The sequence below is a fragment of the Mirounga angustirostris genome, unplaced genomic scaffold (genome assembly GCF_029215605.1).
Source record: "Mirounga angustirostris isolate CCGP_5_RB_7025 unplaced genomic scaffold, mMirAng1.0.hap1 SCAF_1, whole genome shotgun sequence".
Taxonomy (NCBI): Eukaryota; Metazoa; Chordata; class Mammalia; order Carnivora; family Phocidae; genus Mirounga; species Mirounga angustirostris.
The window spans coordinates 167,228,707-167,249,084 of record NW_026991709.1 but is presented as its reverse complement, the minus strand read 5'-3'; the positions used below and the strand labels follow the sequence as shown (position 1 = coordinate 167,249,084).

Genomic DNA, 20,378 nt, shown 5'->3' with positions numbered 1-20,378 from the left:
ACAGAAGGAAGCTTGGCTGGAGACAAATTGAAAAAGTAAATTGAATTTTACTAGATTGTTCAGAAAATGGAACAGGAGCATAAGTCTTGCAGGACAAGAGTAGAACAGACAAAATTGTATTCTTTTCTGCCTGTCCATCTAGCAGTAATTGACATTTTCATTGATTCTTGGAATTCAAAAGATCCTGTTGCTTTGAATGTTCTCAGTGATAAATATTAGTTCATGTTTTAGCCAGGAGTATGAAGTCATTTTCACATAGACGAAAATCCAGCAAATTCCCTATCAGCACCGGATTTAACTCTTATCTTGGACCATACTGTGTATTTGATTAAAGAAACAAGATACTTGGGTTTAGAGTAATGAGAATTCCAGTGGATTTCCATAGCATCCAAGTTAATGAGTCACCTGCTATTTAAAATATGCTTAAAAATACTTGGGAGGGGGCACCTGGTTGGCTCAGTCAGTAGAGCATGTGACTCTTGATATCGGCGTCATGAGTTTGAGCCCCATGTTGGACTTAGAGTTTACCTAAAAAAATTCATAAGCAGCCTCGTAGGTAACCTTGCATAATTATTCCAAATTAAAAAACGTGTGTGTATGCCATGCGTATATATGTACATGTATGAAGTAGTCAGAAGATAAAATTAAACATTCATTGGTGTATTCACAAATATTTATTGAGCAACTCCTTCCTGTTCACAATACTAGGCACTGTGATCTGATGGTAAGCAAGCCAGGTAAAGACCTGGCTTTCATGCTGCTCAGAGGACAGTGGGGGAAAATTGATGTTATCCCTGTGATCTCTCCATGAATACATAATTATAAACTGTAATAAGCATTCTGAGGGTTATATGGGCCTATAACTAAGAAGTTTCACTTACATTGAAGGCAGAAGCTGTCTCAAAAGACCTTCTTGAAGAGCCGGTAGGCATTGGCTAGTTAGAAAGGGGGAAGGGCAGATAGAATTTCTCATGGAGGAATAACATGACAAAGGGCTTGTAGCAGGAGCAATTATGGTGCCTCTGAGGACATAAAAAACAGAACTACCTGACTGAAGTACAGTGAATAGGACGAATGTGTGAGCTGAAGCTGCTAGTGTAGAGATGTGGACAAGGAATAAACCACGTGGGGACATACGTGGAATTTGGTCTTTACCGTAAGCTTACTGGTACCGGTGGCGGTGGTGGTGGTGGTGGTGGTTACAGAAGCATGTGACATGTTCTACCATCTTACCACCTAGCCCTATATTACATAGCAATACCCAGTTTCATACTTCAGTAGCCTTGATCATTTGTAGTGATGACCTTGAAATACCACAAAACGCTAAAATGTTATTCTAAATGATCTAAAAAACTCACTCATTCGGATATACTGATACTTAGTTTATCTTTGCAGTGTGGGTCTTTGAATATTGGTCATCCAGATACGGTAGATTGGCCCATTCAACAGACACCTATTAATGAGGAATAATGCATGCAAACCATGGTCCTAAACACATCAGGAATGGTGTGAATATGCCTTTTCCTCAAGGTGTTTTTGTGAAGGAGAAGATAAGATAGGAACAGAGCTATGAGTAAATATAATGATACAAAATCACTATTACATAATTAGATAAATAACTCAGTAAATTACAATACCAGATGAACTATATTCTCTATGCCATAGTATATAGCAACAATGTTTTCAGAAATATGATCTTTATAATATTGAAGGGAGGGAGAAAAAAATTACTTCAATGTTGACTAGACCTGGGTGAAACAAAACTCTCAAGAGGAAACAAAAAAATTAGTTTGCCATCTGGATAATTTGTCTATATGACAAGGAACATCCAGGTACACTAGAAGTATCTTGATTAATGATAGCAGTTTTTTGGTTTCTTCTGACATTTTGTGTTCTGTAGAGTCTGGAAGGTGGAATGGATTGTCTTGTGGCCATTAGGATTGTTCTAAGGCCAAGCCCCACACTTTTAATGTTTTGACAACACTGTTTTATCTGTAATCACATTTTCATGCTGATCAGCAAGAATTGGGGTTCATAAAAACAAGCTCATTATCCAAATCATTATCTTTCAAAAATGGATATAGAAGTGTTTTTTTTTTCATACCCCATTCATTCCATGTAAAAAAAAATCTGTGATCATATTTACTAAATTATCTGTGACCCAAAATTATTTCAATACTGTCTCTGCCCTCTTTCCTTCCTTACCACTTTCACCATTGTAAGATGTGCCCTACTGAGTGAAGATAAACACTACTAACCTCATTGTGTCCCTTATTCCTGTCACTGGATATGAGTACATGGGTGGTCGTATGTTTGTTTCTTGTACCGCCTTTCCCCAAATCCAGTGAATCCCATATTCTGCTTTGGAAGTATTCACAAATTACTTTAGACCTTTAGAAACAGTTGACCCTTGAACAACATGGGCTGGAACTGCACGGGTCCACTTAAACAGATTGTTTTCTATAGATACAGTACTATAAATGTATTCTCTTAAAATTTCCTTAACATTTTCTTTAGAATACTTTGTTAGAATACAGCATGTAATACCTATAGCATACAAAATATGTGTTCATTGACTGTGTTACTGGTAAGGCCTCCTTGCAACAGTAGGCTATTAGTAAAGTTTTTGGGGAGTCAAAAGTTACAGGTGGATTTTGACTATGCAGGGGTTGACACCCCTAACCCCCCATGTGCTTCAACTTGGAAGTGGAATGATTGGAGAAAAAGCATGCTGAGAGGGAAGGAAGAGATGGAGAGAAGTGACAGATTGATAAGAGTTCTTGAGACCATGGTGAGAAATTAAGTTTTAATGATGGAAAAGAGTGGATGGGAGAGGGGAGTTTTGATGGGCTTAAGGATGTAGATGATAAAAGGGAAAGATGCTTTGGTAACCAGGTTTAGAAACACAGAAAGAATGGTCACATTGGAAAGAAAGAACCCAATGAGGAAGCAGGCTAAGAAGTCTGGCACTGAAGACAGCAAGTCCGGCTCTAGACAGCATAGACAGTGGATGTTCTGAGGACTGCAGAGAGCAGCCCACCTTGCAGATCTCCCTCTATGACTGGTTCTGCTAAAGAATAAGAAAGTCTTAAAATACTCCTAGGATTTGGGCACAAATTAAAATGCCAACTTGTTTTTCTATATCTTTTTACATAGCCTTTTTAGCCATAATGAGGTATTTATTATATATTAGCTCCAAGTAGATGATCGATGAGTCAATCACCTGGCCAGACAAGCTTTGAAGGTGAGGTGTGGGTCCCATACTAGTTGGAGAGAGCAGATTTCTGCAGTCAGGGAATAGCAGTGAGTTCTGAAAAGCCAAGGTGGTAAAAAGTCATGGAAGGAAGAATAACTGATGAAAAAAATGATATATTATTAAACTGTGTATACTTCATAATTTAACTTGGAGCTAGATGTGCCTGAATTCTTATAGAAACTTATCTGAACAAATGGGCAATTTTTATTCCTATAAATTATCCATATGCATTTAAATGCATATGTTTGTCTCCTTCAAATATTTTAAGAACATCAGCTTTGCTTGATACCCAATTCCTAGTTCTCTCAACCTTAAGAGCTAGTCATTCTTCATCCTACCTTCCCTGGTGATTCCCTAATTTTTACTGATACAGACTAAGATTTGCTGGTGACCCATCCTGCTCATGGGTTATCTTGACTGACATCCCCCAAGGGGACATACAGTTAAGTTTTTTGGTGGTTTAAGCTTTCACAGAAAGCACAAATTCTTGACAGATACTATGCTGTTTCATAGTAGACCTAGATTTTGTCAGGGACATAGTGCTAGCTACACACACACTAAAGTCCTTCTAGATACTTCCAGAATAAAGTAAGTTCTTCTAGATACATTACAGAATAAAGTCCCTCTCCATACTTCCAGAAGTATACCTCTAGACTATTCATTGTTTGAGGGCAGAAAGCTCAGATGTGATTTTTCTTTTTTTGTGCTTCCCAACTCCCACCTCACTAGCTCAATGTGTTTACCCTTAACACTTGCCAGTATATTGTTGACACAAAGACCAGTTTAGAATATGATCTTTTTGGGAATGACATGTTTTTATGGAGATACCAAGGTTAAGGAAAGAAGGAAAAGTATACAGGTGGTGATATCCCTGAAAAAGAGATTTGAGACCATCCTGGAGTGCAGAAAATCACTCTAGCAAAGTGTTTAAGAAACCAGAATTTTTGGCATAAAAGAGGCCTGGGTTTGTGTTTTAGAGCTATCCCTGAATGCTCCCATGAGAGATTGGATATTATTTAATTTCTCAAAGTCTTTTCTCATCTTTGAAATTGGAATAATAAAGCTTTACACCTTAAGTTGTTGTAGGGATTACATTAGATAACTTACAGAGGAACTAAAATGATACTGGCATATTAAAGCTCAGTAATGGTGGGGCGCCTGGGTGGCTCAGTCAGTTAAGTTTCTGCCTTTGGCTCAGGTCATGATCCCTGCGTCCTGGGATTGAGCCCCACATTGGGCTTCCTGCTCAACGAGGATTCTGCCTCTCCCTCTCCTTTCTTCCCTCTGTCCCCCGCCTCTCGTACTTGCTCACATACTCGTGCACTCTCTCTCAAATAAAATCTTTAAAAAATAAATAATAAAGCTCAGTAATGGTAACAATCACCTGCCATTTGGAGCTGAATGCAGTTGCCTGTGAGGGTTTCATGAAGATCCTATTGTCACATGTTAGTGATACAGAAAATCAGGGTGTATATCAAATCCTTTCAGGGAATTGAATAAGCATGTAAATATAGACAGAAGTTTTTCATTGGGATACACATTGTACAGTGATGTAAGGAGGTATCCAAAGTTTACAGACAGGCGGCATGCAACTTCATGCTGTGATGGAATATGAAGCTCAGGGTTTCAAGAATTTCAGTGCCATAATGTAGAGTGTATGTCTAAGCATCCCTGGGCCTTGGACTTGACGGACACCTCATGTACCAACTTTCGTACCATTTTTATCTCTGACATGCTTTCTTTATGTGGTTGATAGCATCTCTAAGGTCTTTGCTCTCAAACCCATTTTTTTTTATTTTATTATGTTATGTAATCACCATACATTACATCATTAGTTTTTGATGTAGTGTTCCATGATTCATTGTTTGCATATAACAACCAGTGCTCCATTCAGTACATGCCCTCTTTAATACCCATCACCAGGCTAACCCTTCCCCCCACCCCCCTACCCTCTAGAACCCTCAGTTTTTTTCTCAGAGTCCATAGTCTCTCATGGTTCCTCTCCCCCTCCGACTCCCCCCCTTCATTTTTCCCTTCCTACTATCTTTTTTTTTTTTTAACATATAATGTATTATTTGTTTCAGAGGTACAGGTCTATGATTCAACAGTCTTACACAATTCACAGTGCTCACCATAGCACATACCCTCCCCAATGTCTATCACTCAGCCACCCCATCCCTCCCACCCCACCCCCCACTCCAGCAACCCTCAGTTGGTTTCCTGAGATTAAGAATTCCTCATATCAGTGAGGTCATATGATACATGTCTTTCTGTGATTGACTTATTTCGCTCAACATAACACCCTCCAGTTCTATTCACGTCGTTGCAAATGGCAAGATCTCATTCCTTTTGATGGCTGCATAATATTCCATTGTATATATATACCACATCTTCTTTATCCATTCGTCTGTCGATGGACATCTTGGCTCTTTCCATGGTTTGGCTATTGTGGACGTTGCTGCTATAAACATCGGGGTGCACATACCCCTTCAGATCCCTACATTTGTATCTTTGGGGTAAATACCCAGTAGTGCAATTGCTGGGTCGTATGGTAGCTCTATTCTCAACTTTTTGAGGAACATCCATACTGTTTTCCAGAGTGGCTGCACCAGCTTGCATTCCCACCAGCAGTGTAGGAGGGTTCCCCTTTCTCTGCATCCCCGCCAACATCTGTCATCAAACCCATTTTTTAAACTCAGAAGGATGTTCTGAGAATCTGAATGCGCTTGCCTATTGCAGCCCATAAAAATTATCCCTCTGTCATATCTTATGACTTACACAGAACATTTGTCTAACTAACATTACTCTTCTGCCAAATGTCACTTTATGGATACTGATTCATCAGAGTTACCTCTTTACTGAACAGAAGGAACTCAGCATTTAGAAATCCATCATCCCATGAAGGGACAATTTGACTTTCAAAGATTTGTTTTCCTTTTGAGATGACAGAGGATGAATAAATTGATGACTTTTTTTAAAAATAAGAAAAAAAATTGTTTTCCATTTCTAGTGCTTGCAAGTCACACAATAAGCAGATTTGATTTTGATTTGAGTCCCTAATCAGTGGTTGCTATGGAAAGATACTGGAGGCTTAAGAGCATACCCTGGTAAATGTTCACATTTGGGGAGAATCCTTAAACTGTCTTTTTCTTTACACCTCACTTATCAAAGCTAATAATTTAAGTAAAGGTCACTTTCTTAGTGAAGCCAGAAAAGTCTTTTAAGAAATGCTGTTAATGAATAAACCATGTATTTCTCAAGTTTTCATTCATTTCACATGGGACCCAGGCCCATCAGAGCCTATATAATTTAACCAGTCTATCAAGACAAAGGAAGAACACTTGAGTAAGTCAAATGCCTTGAGAATATATGTGCAAAAAGCATTATGACTATACTAATTAATTTTTCCTGCCATTTTATTTTATTCTGAATTGACCTTTAATTGTTATATAGGTGTTCTATTGCAGCACCTAATGTACTCAGCATGATTGAGGAATCCACATCTAAGTGTTACAGATAATGTCTAACCCCTTGGTGCTCTTTTTGAAGTCCTTTTGATGAGAAGCAATATAAAATACCGTTTTTATACCTTTATGCTTTTTTAAATACAAGTTCAAGGCAGATTAATTATGACTTAGCATGTAGCAGCCATTATGGAATTGTGTTAATATGTTCTTTGTTAAAATTTTTATTCTGACTTACTTCTAGAAATCAAAATATTGGTTGATGTTTCTCTTGCTACCATCACCCTTAAGTCTGCCCCTACCTCCCTCCTCAATGGCTGGTTTCTGTGTGGTAAATGGAACCATATAAGCCAAATTAATATTTTTTAATTTATTCATTTAAAATGAATATTAAGTATTAAATGTCTCAGAATCTTCACAGAAAGTTTAGGGTATTACTCTTTTTCCAATGGTCTCAACGAGTGTTGTGAATGGAGCAGTCCTTGTGGTTTTATTGTTTGGAAGACCTTCTGCAACAACCATCAGGAAACCTTATTACTTACAAGACTTTGAGATTACACAGCACACCTGGGGCCAGAGTGGGGTGATGGGTAGAGAGAGAAAATGCTCATTGCCTTGTGGTTCTACTTTAATTGAGAGCCAGGGTGGGGCCCATTGGTTTATTCTTCACTGGTGAGTTTAAAAACCATAATACTGGGCATTTGGAGTGCAGATAGAGAAAAGGGAAGTGGCCCAAATTGTCAGTTATTGAAATCAACCAATAAGATCTAAAATAAAGGAGTCTCACTGGGGAAATGTCCTCAGGACTCTTGATCTGTTCCTGTGGCTGGCAGCATGTTACAAAGATAGCCCTCTCTGTAAAGGATGCCTCTGCAATCAGAGCTTAAGGCAGGCACTTGCATTACAAAAAAAAAAAAAAAAAACACACACCAAAAAAAACAAAAACAAAACCAAAAAAACCTGTCAGGGCTTCTACTAAAATCCACCTGTGATGCCAACGGATCGAAGTCCATGATGAGGACATTAACTTCTTGGGTAGCTGATAAGCTGAAAGTCCGGGGTAGAGCACATTATAACCCAGAGAGTACACAACTAAGTAGGATTATAGCAAACCCTTTAATAATTACAGAGGTAAGAGTCTGAAATCCAGTCTGTAACCATTGTTCTAAACAAGGAGGGTTCGTCCATGAAAATAGGTCCCTGATCTCTGGGGCCCACCCTGATAATCTGTTCAAGGATTTGAGTAATACTGTGAAATACTTTATCTTGTTGGGCCATCTGGTATAAGTAGGTTTGAACCTGTCCTGAGTTAATAGATGATTCCGTATGTCAGCAAATGAGTTTCTTAGTCCTCAGAACCGGTCAATTCAATCAAAGGAGGCAACGATGCAATTGGATTACCCATGTTAGGCCTATATACTACAGGTACTTAATAAGAGGCATTTCTTTTTTTTTTTTTTTAAGACTTTATTTATTTGAGAGAGAGAACACAGAGGGAGAGTGAGAGGGAGAAGCAGACCTCCCACTGAGCAACGGGACCCTGAGACCATGACCTGAGCTGAAGGCAGATGCAACTGACTGAGCCACCCACGTGCCCCTCAAGTTGTCCCACTTCAGTTTGCAATTCACGAAAAGGGGAGTTTTCTCAGTGATTCCCAGTCAGAGGATTAGACAAAAATTGGAAACCTTAGTTTGGAAAATTGTAGTCAGATATTGAAGGAAATGACAAGAATTCTGTATACAGTCCAGTGTACAGGTAAAAAACAAAACCTCAGCAATAATAGAACTAGAGTTAATTTCCACAGGCGTATATTATAGTTCGTACTGACCTATCTTTCCACCTACAATTACCCCAGTTTCTATCGAAGATAATCGTAGTAAGACTAATTCATTTGCAAATTAAGTTCAGTTTCATTCAGTAAAGTTTGGCCTGTGCACATAAACTTACGTAAGTGCAGGGGCACCTGGGTGGCTCAGCCGTTAAGTGTCTGCCTTCGGCTCAGGTCATGATCCCAGGGTCCTGGGATCAAGCCCCGCATCAGGCTCCCTGCTCAGCGGGAAGCCTGCTTCTCCCTCTCCCACTCCCCCTGCTTGTGTTCCCTCTCTCGCTATGTCTCTGTCAAATAAATAAATGAAATCTTTAAAATAAATAAATAAATAAAATAAACTTATGTAAGTGCAGCAAGAATAATGAGTGACCATGTAGGCTTTTAAAAGTCTGCCTTGGGGCACCTGGGTGGCTCAGTTGTTAAGCTTCTGCCTTCGGCTCAGGTCATGATCCCAGGGTCCTGGGATCAAGCCCCGCATTGGGCTCCCTGCTGAGTGGGAAGCTTGCTTCTCCCTCTCCCACTCCCCCTGCTTGTGTTCCCTCTTTCGCTGTGTCTCTCTCTCTTTGTCAAATAAATTAATAAATAAATCTTTAAAAAATATAAAAGTCTGCCATATTAGAATCTTTTATAAGGAATTTCAGATGGAACTTTTAACAGCCTCTTTATGCTAAGAAGCCAAACCAAGAACTTGACATCAGACTACCTGGAATACCTATAGATGTGGGTGGATTCCTGTCTTCTTGAGGTCCCCAAATATCCTGAGGTTTCTGGACCTGTCAGGAAGTGACCTTCCTTACTCACCTGGTAAGATTTTTGCTGGGAATCCTGAAAGCAAGGTACCAACCTTTTCTCCAGGGGGCCTTAATTGGCCCTTTCAAGTCAACTTTAGTTCCTTAAAGCTGTCTGGTCATACCTGAATCTATGCATGCCTCTCTCAAATAGAATATTCCGATCAAGGCCTTGATAATGCAACCAGTGTTTCCAACTGTGTCCTGTTACAAGGAGAACAGATTCTTTTTTTTAATTTATTTTTATTTGTTTATTATTTGTTTATTTTTTATTCTTATGTTAATCCCCATACATTACATCATTAGTTTTAGATGTAGTGTTCCATGATTCATTGTTTGTGCACAACACCCAGTGCTCCATGCAGAATGTGCCCTCCTCAATACCCACCACCAGGCTAACCCATCCTCCCACCCCCTCCCCTCTAGAACCCTCAGTTTGTTTTTCAGAGTCCACCGTCTCTCATGGTTCGTCTACCCCTCCGATTTCCCCCACTTCATTCTTCCCCTCCCGCTACCTTCTTCTTCTTCTTCTTTTTTTTTTTCTTAACATATATTGCATTATTTGTTTCAGAGGTACAGATCTGAGATTCAACAGTCTTGCACAATTCACAGCGCTTACCAGAGCACATACCCTCCCCAGTGTCTATCACCCAGTCACCGCATCCCTCCCACCCCACCCCCACTCCAACATCACTCAGTTTGTTTCCTGCAATTAAGAATTCCTCATATCAGTGAGGTCATATGATACATGTCTTTCTGTTTGACTTATTTTGCTCAACATAATACCCTCCAGTTCCATCCACGTCGTTGCAAATGGCAAGATCTCATTCCTTTTGATGGCTGCATAATATTCCATTGTGTATATATATATATACCACATCTTCTTTATCCATTCGTCTGTCGATGGACATCTTGGCTCTTTCCACAGTTTGGCTATTGTGGATATTGCTGCTATAAACATCGGGGTGCACATACCCCTTCGGATCCCTACATTTGTATCTTTGGGGTAAATACCCAGTAGTGCAATTGCTGGATCATATGGTAGCTCTATTTTCAACTTTTTGAGGAACCTCCATACAGTTTTCCAGAGTGGCTGCACCAGCTTGCATTCCCACCAACAGTGTAGGAGGGTTCACCTTTAGGAGAACAGATTCTTATTGCACTTATGCAAATAACTATATTACCATGAAAATAAGAATAGTCACTGAGCGTTCCCAAATTCTGGAGAGATTAGGTAGAGAGAAAGACCTAAATGTTTCATCTTCGCTCACAAAGATATATTCTAAATTAAGTGTAAGTTATAAATAGCTTAGGAGGACAGGTCTCTTTATATCTGGGAAACAAAAGATTAAAGAACCAGCAATATTTCACACAAAAATTCATTTAAGTTATAATCATCCTTATCAGTTCATTCAGTCCCATGTAATTCTTGTTGATCTTTTGTTGGCAGTTTTATGGATCAGTTGTTTCCTTAGAATTCTTACCCAGTTCTGTTATGATCCAGAAGTAAGCAGAAACTTAACTCTAGAGTACTTGTCAGAGTTCTTTCCATGAACTTCCCTTTAAAATGAAACACTTTTGCAAAATCATCACAGTGTAATAATAACTATAAATGATAAAGACTTAAGAATGGCCATGGTTAATGATGAGAGTTCATTAACAAGGAAATAAGGCTGTTACTGGGACACAAACATTTTAAGATGATAACCAGAATTATAAGTGATAAAAGTGTACTAGGACATGTCAGATTTTTAGGAATCTTGTACAATTTCTAGGATACTTATATTAATAACATTTGCCCATATAATGTAACTTAAGGTTTATCATCCCTTATTTGACAACTTCCCATGTAATTTAACATATCAAATAAGCCTAATTCATTATAACATCCATCTCTCTCTGTCTCTCAATTCTGATAAGGAGAGAGAAGACACTGTGACACATTCCAGGAATTCTCTGGAAAACCCCAAATTCAGTTGAAGGTCAAAAAGACTTAAGTTAGAATTTGATTTGAGTGAAGTTTGTCAAAAACATCAAAAGGTTTGGACACTTGGTCCAATAGGATCATAGGTCATTTTGAAACAATACAGTTTTCCATTTAACCAAAGTGACCATTGAAGACTTTGCAGGCAAATACAAAGAGTTGCATAGTTTGTGTGTGTGTGTGTGTATGTCTTAAAACAACTTAGGTCTTTTAATAGAGAAGGACCAGGCTTTTTTTTTTTTTTTTTTTTTTTTTTAAGATTTTATTTATTAGAGTGTGCAAGAGAGAGCACAAGCAGGGTGAGAGGGAGAGGGAGAAGCAAGCTCCCCACCAAGCAAAGAGCCTGATGTGGGGCTCTCCCAGGACGCAGGATCATGACCCTGGTTGCAGGCAGAAGCTTAACCAGCTCAGCCATCCAGGGGCACAAGAAGGACCAGCCTTCTTAAATAATCAAAGACCTGTTAATAAACACAGGAAAGTATTTTGACAAGACACAAAATCTTTGTTTTCCAGGCAGATTACTTCAAAGGTAAAAAACAAACAAAACAACTCATGCTCTCACTATATCTTATCAAGAGCAGATCAGTAGTCTAAGAAAACTTGTCCTTTTAGCAGAAGAAAATGAAGTTTAATTTTACATGAATATACTTGGTATTAAAGCTTAATTTTAAAAACCTCATAATAACAATACAGTTTTTAGTCAATTTGACCACACAAGGTAAATTTCTTTCTTCCTACCTTTCTGTACCATTTTGTCCTTTGTTTTCCTCATTCCCATGGTAAAACAATGTTTTCTTTTAGGACAAATTTACTTTTCTTTCCTCATAACAAAAATGTATCATCATACCTTTTCTTTTTTTTTTTTCATACCTGTTCTCAGCCAAAAACACATCCTACTTTCCTTGCATACAACTGTTTCCCTTATTTCCAGTAGCTTTAATGACATATATTGGAATTTTTTAACCCTCAAAATCCTTTCTTTCTAGTGAAAACTAGTTGTGTTGTGAACTGCCTATTAAACTAGCATTCTTTAGATTGGCGAATATATGAATATACCTCATAAATTCTAAATATGACATGACCTTGAAAAACATTTGGGTTAGTTTGTTACATTTCCGGGATTTAGAAATTCTTAATCTGTAAGTGCTTATTTTTAAGCCATTAAATAGAGCTCTTTTACAAATTTTGGAAATACTTTCCAGAGGTAGGGAAAATACCATTATCTGTAACATACATACATGGACCTACAGAAGCAGACAGACTCCAATCTCTTGCTTCATTCCAAAACTGTAGCCATGAAGCAGGCATCATCCAAAACTCACCAGTTTCTAAGTAATTGTGTCTCTGGCAGACAGAATGAGTTAAAGTTACCTGCTTAAAAGCTTTTTACTAATGTTTGTGGAGAAGACTTTTAAGTTTTTAATTTATCCTTGACAAGTAATCTTAATTAAGGAGGCTGTGATCTAGAGACTTTCTATCAGTTTGTATTTTATTTATTTTTTATTTTAAATTTTTGTTAGTTAACATAGAGTGCAAAATTGGCTTCTGAAGTAGAATTCAATGATTCATCACTTACATGCAACACCCAGTGCTCAACATAACAAGTGCCCTCCTTAATACCCATCACCCATCTAGCCCATCCCCCACTCACCTCCCTCCATCAACTCTCAGTTTGTTCTTGATCATTAAGAGTCTGTCTCATGGTTTGTTTCCCTCTCTCTCTCTTTCCCCCCTTCCCATATGTTCATCTGTTTTGTTTCTTAAATTCCACATATGAGTGAAATCATATGGCATTGCCCTTCTCTGACTATCAGTTTGTATTTGTAAAAAGGCCTCTTTCTCTTTTCTTTTTTCATTCTCCAACAAGTTTAGTTCCCTCCTGGGGTGTTTACATTTCAAAGACATGGTAAGATTTTTATCTTGAAGGGACAGAGAAAGGAAATGTAAGTTTTCCCCCTAGGAGTTTGAGTGCCTTTTGAATAGCTTTGGAAGTCCCAATTAAAATGTGGTAGCCTTGTAATTAGGGGGAGTACCCTGTAGAGAATAATTATCTGGACAGAGGGTCAGATGGGACCTCTTCAGGGTGGAAAATGAAGAGGGGGTCTTTTGGGTCACTCTGGTCATGGAAATGATAAACCCCCGTGGACCACACCAATTTTGCACAGCAAGAGAAAGCCTTTATATTAATGTTTTCCATTCACTGTGAGCCATACAGTGATCACTCTTTTTGGGAGGATGGACAAGGGGCCAGGCAATAAATATCCAAGTGAGGAGAGGGAGGGCCCTGTTAGGAATATCAGTGGCTCCAGACACCTTTGTCTTCCATTTCCCTTCTTCCTCACTAGAGGCCTCCATAACCTGGTCCACTTTCCCCTGGAGGGCAGGGATGATTCATTTTCTTAGTTCTGCCCTGATGAGGGGAAAGCTAAGGGGACTCAGAATGTGCTGTATCTTGGTGGAAATGAGCAGAAAGCCCTGATGGATCTTTAAGAGAGTTACAGGGGCGCCTGGGTGGGTCAGTCGGTTGAGCCTCTGAATCTTAATTTCAGCTCAGGTCACAATCTCAGGGTTGTGGAATCCAGCCCTGCATCAGGCTCTGCACTCAGCAGGGAGTCTGCTTCACATTCTCTCTCTGCCCCTCCCACTGCTCGTGCTCTCTCTCTCTCTCACTCTAAATAAGTAAATAAAATCTTAAAAAAAAGATTATTTTAAAAAAAGTTATAGATTTTAGAGTGTTAAGAGATACTAGTCAGTTGGTGCATTTCGGCAGCCATAACAATTGAGAGCCCTTTCCAAACAAATAAGAAAACCTGCAATACGAAGTTAGTTCCCCTCTCTTCTTGTTGCAGAAAATCTTGAGCAGAGATTAGAATTTCACTTAAGGTATGGTTTGTGTATGTGGGTTTTTTTTCTTATTTTCTACTTCTTGACTTTTCTCCTATCTTAATCTTGTATATTATTGCTGGAACATTTTAGATAATGTCACCTTGAGACCTCTCTGTGGATGGCTGCTTTCTTTCCCAGGGTGTCCTGAAAGACTTCTTCCACTAGTATGATACACACAGGGTCTTTGGGGATTGGCTTCTTCCACTAGTGTGATACGCACAGGGTCTTTGCGGAAAGCCCCTGGGCCTCTGGAGCACAAACCAGGGTCCTGGCATGTTGGTAAGCATGGCATTGATTAACACCCAGGAAGTGTCCCTTGGGTTTTGCATTTATCAAGGAGCTGGTGTACCTCCTCGTGGTTCTTAGAAGCCACAGGCACCAGCTGTTCAGCACGTTTATATCTGACTGTTAAGTTTTTAGGAATGTCATACCTGGGGTGGACCCAGAATATCTCATCTGGTCAGAGGACAAAGAGCAATCAATAGTAGTGAGTAAAGCAGTGACACAGAGACTGTGAGGCCTTTGTTAGGTTTTCCCTCCTGTGATGTCACTGTCTTCTGGATATAAGGCTATTTCACCCTTCTGGGGTAGGACATGTAGTCTGGGCACGATCCACAAACTCCATGGTCTCAGGTAGAGGTCTCCTGTCCTCCAGCTAGGGGAATCTTTTCCTCATACCTCTGGCCCAGAGCCTCTCCCTGGGTGGTGACAAAACCCTTGGAATCCAATCCAACCTCCTTAGCTCTCCTTAGCTTTGAGGCCTCGAGGACCTCTACACACATTAACAGTTAATTAAGTCCTTCTAGTTAGTAGTATAACAGTCTCGTTTGACCATATGGCCTTGATCACAGTGCTCTGGGGAGATCATTGGATTTCTGTGGCAGCTGTAACCTCTTGGCTTGGATACTGCAGGCAACACATGACACAGGCAGTATGTGGGTGCACAGAGCAGCAAGACAGACCCCAGGCAAATGGTGCTCCTTTCCCAGATGGCAGTACCCACCTGAGTTAGGTGGTTAGGAAGCAAGTTGCAGGTACGGGGCATTCCCCTCCATCAACTGCAAGAGCAAACCTATAATCCTGCCAATTATACCAATTGTTTTTGTGCTGGTGTCAGACTCTCAATAACCAGTGTTGTGATTGGACTGGACTTTGGGGTTCTTACTATGATTTCAAGACACCCTTCATCAAACACCATCAGGAATCTGGGAACAAATATTTGTTTATTACTGAAAAGACTAGAAATTACACAACATACCGGAGGCTACACAGCAAGGTTGCAGGAGGAGAGCAAGAGCAAGCGCGCATGCACACATGAGCCTGGGGTTCTGCTTTATGAGGGCTGAGGGCGGGGGCCTACGGTTTCACAGGCTCACTCTTTATTGGTGAGTTTAAAACACAAGAGTGATCGTTTAAAGTGCGGGAAAAAGACAAGTGGCCCAAATGGTCACTTACCTAATCAACCAAGATCTCTAAAACAAAGGAGCCTCGGTATAGGGAGGTGGCCAAGTTCTTTATCTAGTTGTGTGGCTGGCAATGTGTGTATTGGAGATTGCCATCTTCGAAGTGGGTTCCTCTGCAAAGCATAACTCAGGAAGCTTCTGTCTGAATTACAAAACAAAATAAACTGCCAAGACTTATGCTGCAGGTATATAACTTTGTGGATCTAGTACAGCATTTTATAGCATCTATTTGTGTGCATTTACTAGTAGAATTTAGATAGATGAAACAATAATTAATATGGAATTCCCCAAGTTAGAATTACCGAATGTCATATCTGAAGTCCTCATTGTTCTTGGAAAACTTCTTTTAATTCTTTCTGAAACAGGAGTATTGGATAAAAATCCCTATGTCCATAAAAGATTATTACATTTCTAGACATTTGGCTCCCATATGGAAGTCAAAAAAAAAAAAAAAAAAGAGGCGGGGGGCTTTAGTGTAACACTAAATGCCATGTTTGTTCTATGGCTTTCCCTTTAATGCACTTAGATATGAAAGCGTATCTTCTGTATTATTTTAAAATCAATACGGTTATCTTTTTAAAGGAATTTAAGAACAAAAATGTGGCTTCTTTTTGATGGGCAGCATCTCAGCTATGTCAGTTATTTCACCAGATAAATTTGAGAGAAGGTGAGCAAGATGGTGGCAATGTTTGATTCTGAGAGCAATGATTAGTGTAGCCTCTCCAATAGTTATCTGTTAAAGTAGGTACAACTCTCAGGCCACAAAACTAGTCGTGTAAAAAAATGTAACTTCTGACTGTTTTCTGTAGTTTCATTTTGTTTTTGAGACTCTATTCTAATAGTCGAAATTTAATCCATCTTTTTAGAGTCCCTCATTCCACCCGATCAATGGAGTTAAACCATACTTACAGAGGGCTTTTTCAAGGCCAGCACAAAGGAATTGCTTACGAGGTCCCTTTCCTCTGTGCCTTTGGCATCTCTCCATGACTCCTTACTGGGCATGAATCCACGTCCTGGAATGTCCCTTGCCTGTGCTGGCCCTTAATAGTGGAGATGTAAGGTGACTACAGCTGATTCTTGGTCCTGGCCTCAGGGCTTCTCCAGGTTCAGTTCTGATTTTGATTACTTCCATAGCCCTCCTGTGACCATGGTGGGGGAGATGATCGTTTAGGACCCTTTCCAAGGACATACCCCAGCATTCAACTTTGTGCTTCCCCTTGGTCTCTTCTTTCCCCTCTTCCATTCTGTGTCTGTTAGGGGCTGGGAGAGGAGGCTAACTTAGATCCAATCCTTCCAATCCTCATATATGGCGTACACTGTGTGTCCTGAATCCTTCAGGACTTCAACTTTTGAAGCTCAGAGCCTGGTACTGATCACATGATGCTGGCTTCTAAAACTCAAAAGTCAGTCTTTTTTTTTTTTTTCCTGTTCCCCTGTGTTATGTTATAAACTGACTAAAAAGAGTGAATAAGAGCTATGGCTTCCAAGGCTGAGAGATAGTCACAAGGAAGGAGGGAGGGAGGAAGGAAGGAAGGAAGAAAATGAAAGGCACATTAAAATAACATAGTAACATAGAAGAATATTGCCATACAACACTATATTAGCACAACCCAAGTATAAGAGGTATGGGTGGCAGGCCAGGTCCTTGTCTCCACTAAATAGTGCAAATAAAGCACTAAACTCCTAAAGCTCATTTTCTTAAACCTTGACCAGATACCCAAGGTAAGGGGCTGGCTATCTTCAGCCTTCTGATATAGATATTTATAGGATCTGCAGTAAATGAGTTCTTCTTTCTGCCACAAACCCTTCAAAGCATAAAAAATGGTCTGTACCAAACACCATTGCACTTGAAACCGTGTTCCCTCAAATTCCTCTTGCCGGAGAGCACACCAGAGCATCTGAAGGAGTTGTCCTTAATTCTGTGTAGAGTCAAGCCAGGAAGTGGAACACCAAATTGAAAGCCCAGGGGTACTTAGGAAAAATGGTTCCCATAAATGTTAGAAGCCATAATTATTTGAGTTGTGTGTCCTTTCTTTCTCATTAGCTCTGATAGGCAATGGCTTTAAAAATGGTAGTTATGGCCTTTCCAGATTCAGAAAGTCTGTCAGGCTAGGCAGTTAATGAGAAGGAATTCCTGAACTAGGGGAATTGATGTGTATGCGTCTTCTCAGCATCAGTCCTTGTAAACAAAGTGCCTCTTCTAAGCAATAGAAGTATTATAAATTGGATGCTTAGAGTCATTTTAGTAGGTATGAGAAAGGGCTGTTGAATGACTTATCAAGTATCATCCAGCAACTTAGAATGGAATATAGCTTTCCTTAGGAAGAATTTCTAATAATACAGCTTTTCTTTTTTCTTTTTACCCCCTAAAACCTAAAAGCATTTTAGGTTTTCATAGAGTATGCAGCATCATAGACTTTTTTTTTTTTTTTTTTTGAGAATAAAATGTGCTCACCACTTAAATACCTACCATAGAAAAAAACCCAGATAAAAACTTGGAAGAGCAACTTCTAACTTTGTCTCACTGTTTCCAGTAACAGTAGATCGGGTGTGTGGATGAACACATGGGGAGGTTTCCCATTCCTTCGTCCTCAAATAGTATTTATTTTTCCCCTTCCTGAGCACAGATAGCTCTGTGCTGACTTGAAGGATAGTGACTATTAGGTAGAAACATTCTAGTCAAGCTGCCGGCTGAAGTCCCACTGGCTGACTCACTGTGTCGCCATGGGCTGGTGACTCAAGCATCCCGAGCCTTGCATTTCCTCACGTGTAAAACCGGGATAGAAATAGTCCCTACTAAATGGGATCGTGCACAAGGGTAAGCAGGACTTTGCTGTCTCAGAATTTAGCTGCCATTGTTGTGGTGGTCGGTGGGGATGACGCATGCTCCCTTTGGTCCAAAAAATCAAACAAAAAAACTCCTCCATGAGTTAGAATCACCTGTCCTTTCTTTATTTCCATACCCAGACTCGTTCTTCCTTTACATGTCCTCTGCCTTATATGTAGCTATACACATATCAAGACACTTTTATGTGCTTATAGCATCCAATTTGATGCCTGTATCAACCTTGTGAAGTGGACAAGGCAGGTGTCCTCCCCTTTTTACAGATCAAAACGAAAGTGAAGGTTGGAGAAATCCTGTGACTTCCATGGGAGCATGGCTGCTAATAAGAATAAAATAACCCCAGCGGCCTACATTGATTTCTCTCATGAATTCTGTCCCTCGTTCACTTAGCAAACGGGTGTGCAGTAGCTACCCTGGGCCACACCTGTGCTGGAGGTGAGAATACAGGCTTTGCTTTCAGGGGCGTCTCTTTCAGCACAGGAGGCAAACAGAAAACCAAGAGCGAATGAATAAAGTAATTACAAATTGTGACTAAGCCTGTGAAAGAAACCAACAAGTGGCTGAACTAGAAAACCACAATAAAGAATTGCTGCAGGAGGTGGAGTTGGCAGCGATCACCGCAACTGTGCTGGCTGTCGCTGAAGGCTTATTATGCCCATTTCACAGATGAGGAAATTGTGTCTTGCTTGGAAAAACCAAATGATGAAGGCAGCTGATTTCTCCCATGCCCTTTGTCCTCTAAGACCTAGTCGCTTTCCAGGCCTCCTGGAAAACCGAGTGTGACTAGGCGCTTGCTCATTTTGGGTAGCTTCATGGTTCTGTTTATAGAGCAATTCCTTGCATTGTAACACCCAGCCACAGATGGACTCTTAGTAGAACTTATTTGAAAACGATCCTGGATTGATCCCTTTGGTCCTCCCTTATAAATAGTACAGTGCAGTGGAAAAGCAAGTTGACCTCATTTCTTTTTCTCCTCTCCTGAACTCAAAAATAAAGCAGTATTTTCCAGTTTATGCTCAAACTTTGTTATATTGATGACAAGCTAGTAGCTGTACAGAGAGAAAAGACACAGGATTCAAACTCCTTTTCCCATAATTATACAACAGGGAATTGCAGCTACAACCATAAAATTCTCTCTGAATATATCTCCCCCCCACCCCCACCCCGTGGGATTCCTTGTCCTTCTAGGGTGGGACAAAGGGACCTGCAGCCTTCTCAGAGCAGATGGTGGAGACTGAAAGTGAGAAACAGACTAAGTACAAAATAATACCTTGAAGGGGATGCATACCAATATTGGAGAAGCAGGTATAAATTGAGCTACCAAAGTGGTCCAATGCTCTAGCAGAAGTAGGCAATTTACTATGGAAGGAAAACAACATATTGTTTTTTCATTTGAGAAAAATGCAACTGTCACAAGCAAGTTTCAGGCAAGTTTGTAACAAATGGCTACATTTTAGAATCAATTTTTTTTTTTTTTAAACCACAAAGAGAAAAGGACAACTATGCCAAGAGCCAATCTGAAGCAGTTCTCCTTCTGTGGATACAAGTGTACACAAATCATTAGGACAAATTGCTATTGGTCTTGTACTGTCTGACAGCCTGACTGTTAACATGACTGCATAAATCATGCTTCCAGCATGGAGTATATTTCAAGAGATTCTCTCTTTCCTTGGACACATTTTGAGATTGCAGAGAAAGTGTTAACTGAATTTTAAGAAGTGTTCACAACCTAACTTGGTGCTTTGTTTTGCATTCAGTAATCATATTACACCAATATTTATGACATTTCAACGTCCACATATGATTCATTGAAAGAAGACTAAAACTCTAAGTCTGGTCTCCAGGCCCCCCTGTGGCAGGGTG

The 20,378-nt window shown here is 39.8% G+C and overlaps 1 protein-coding gene across 1 annotated transcript in view; it reads left to right on the top strand.

The window, feature by feature from the left end:
* Positions 1-20,378, top strand: part of GRM7 (glutamate metabotropic receptor 7) — a 392,637-nt gene that overhangs the window by 98,695 nt on the left and 273,564 nt on the right. The gene's annotated exons all lie outside the window — the stretch shown is intronic.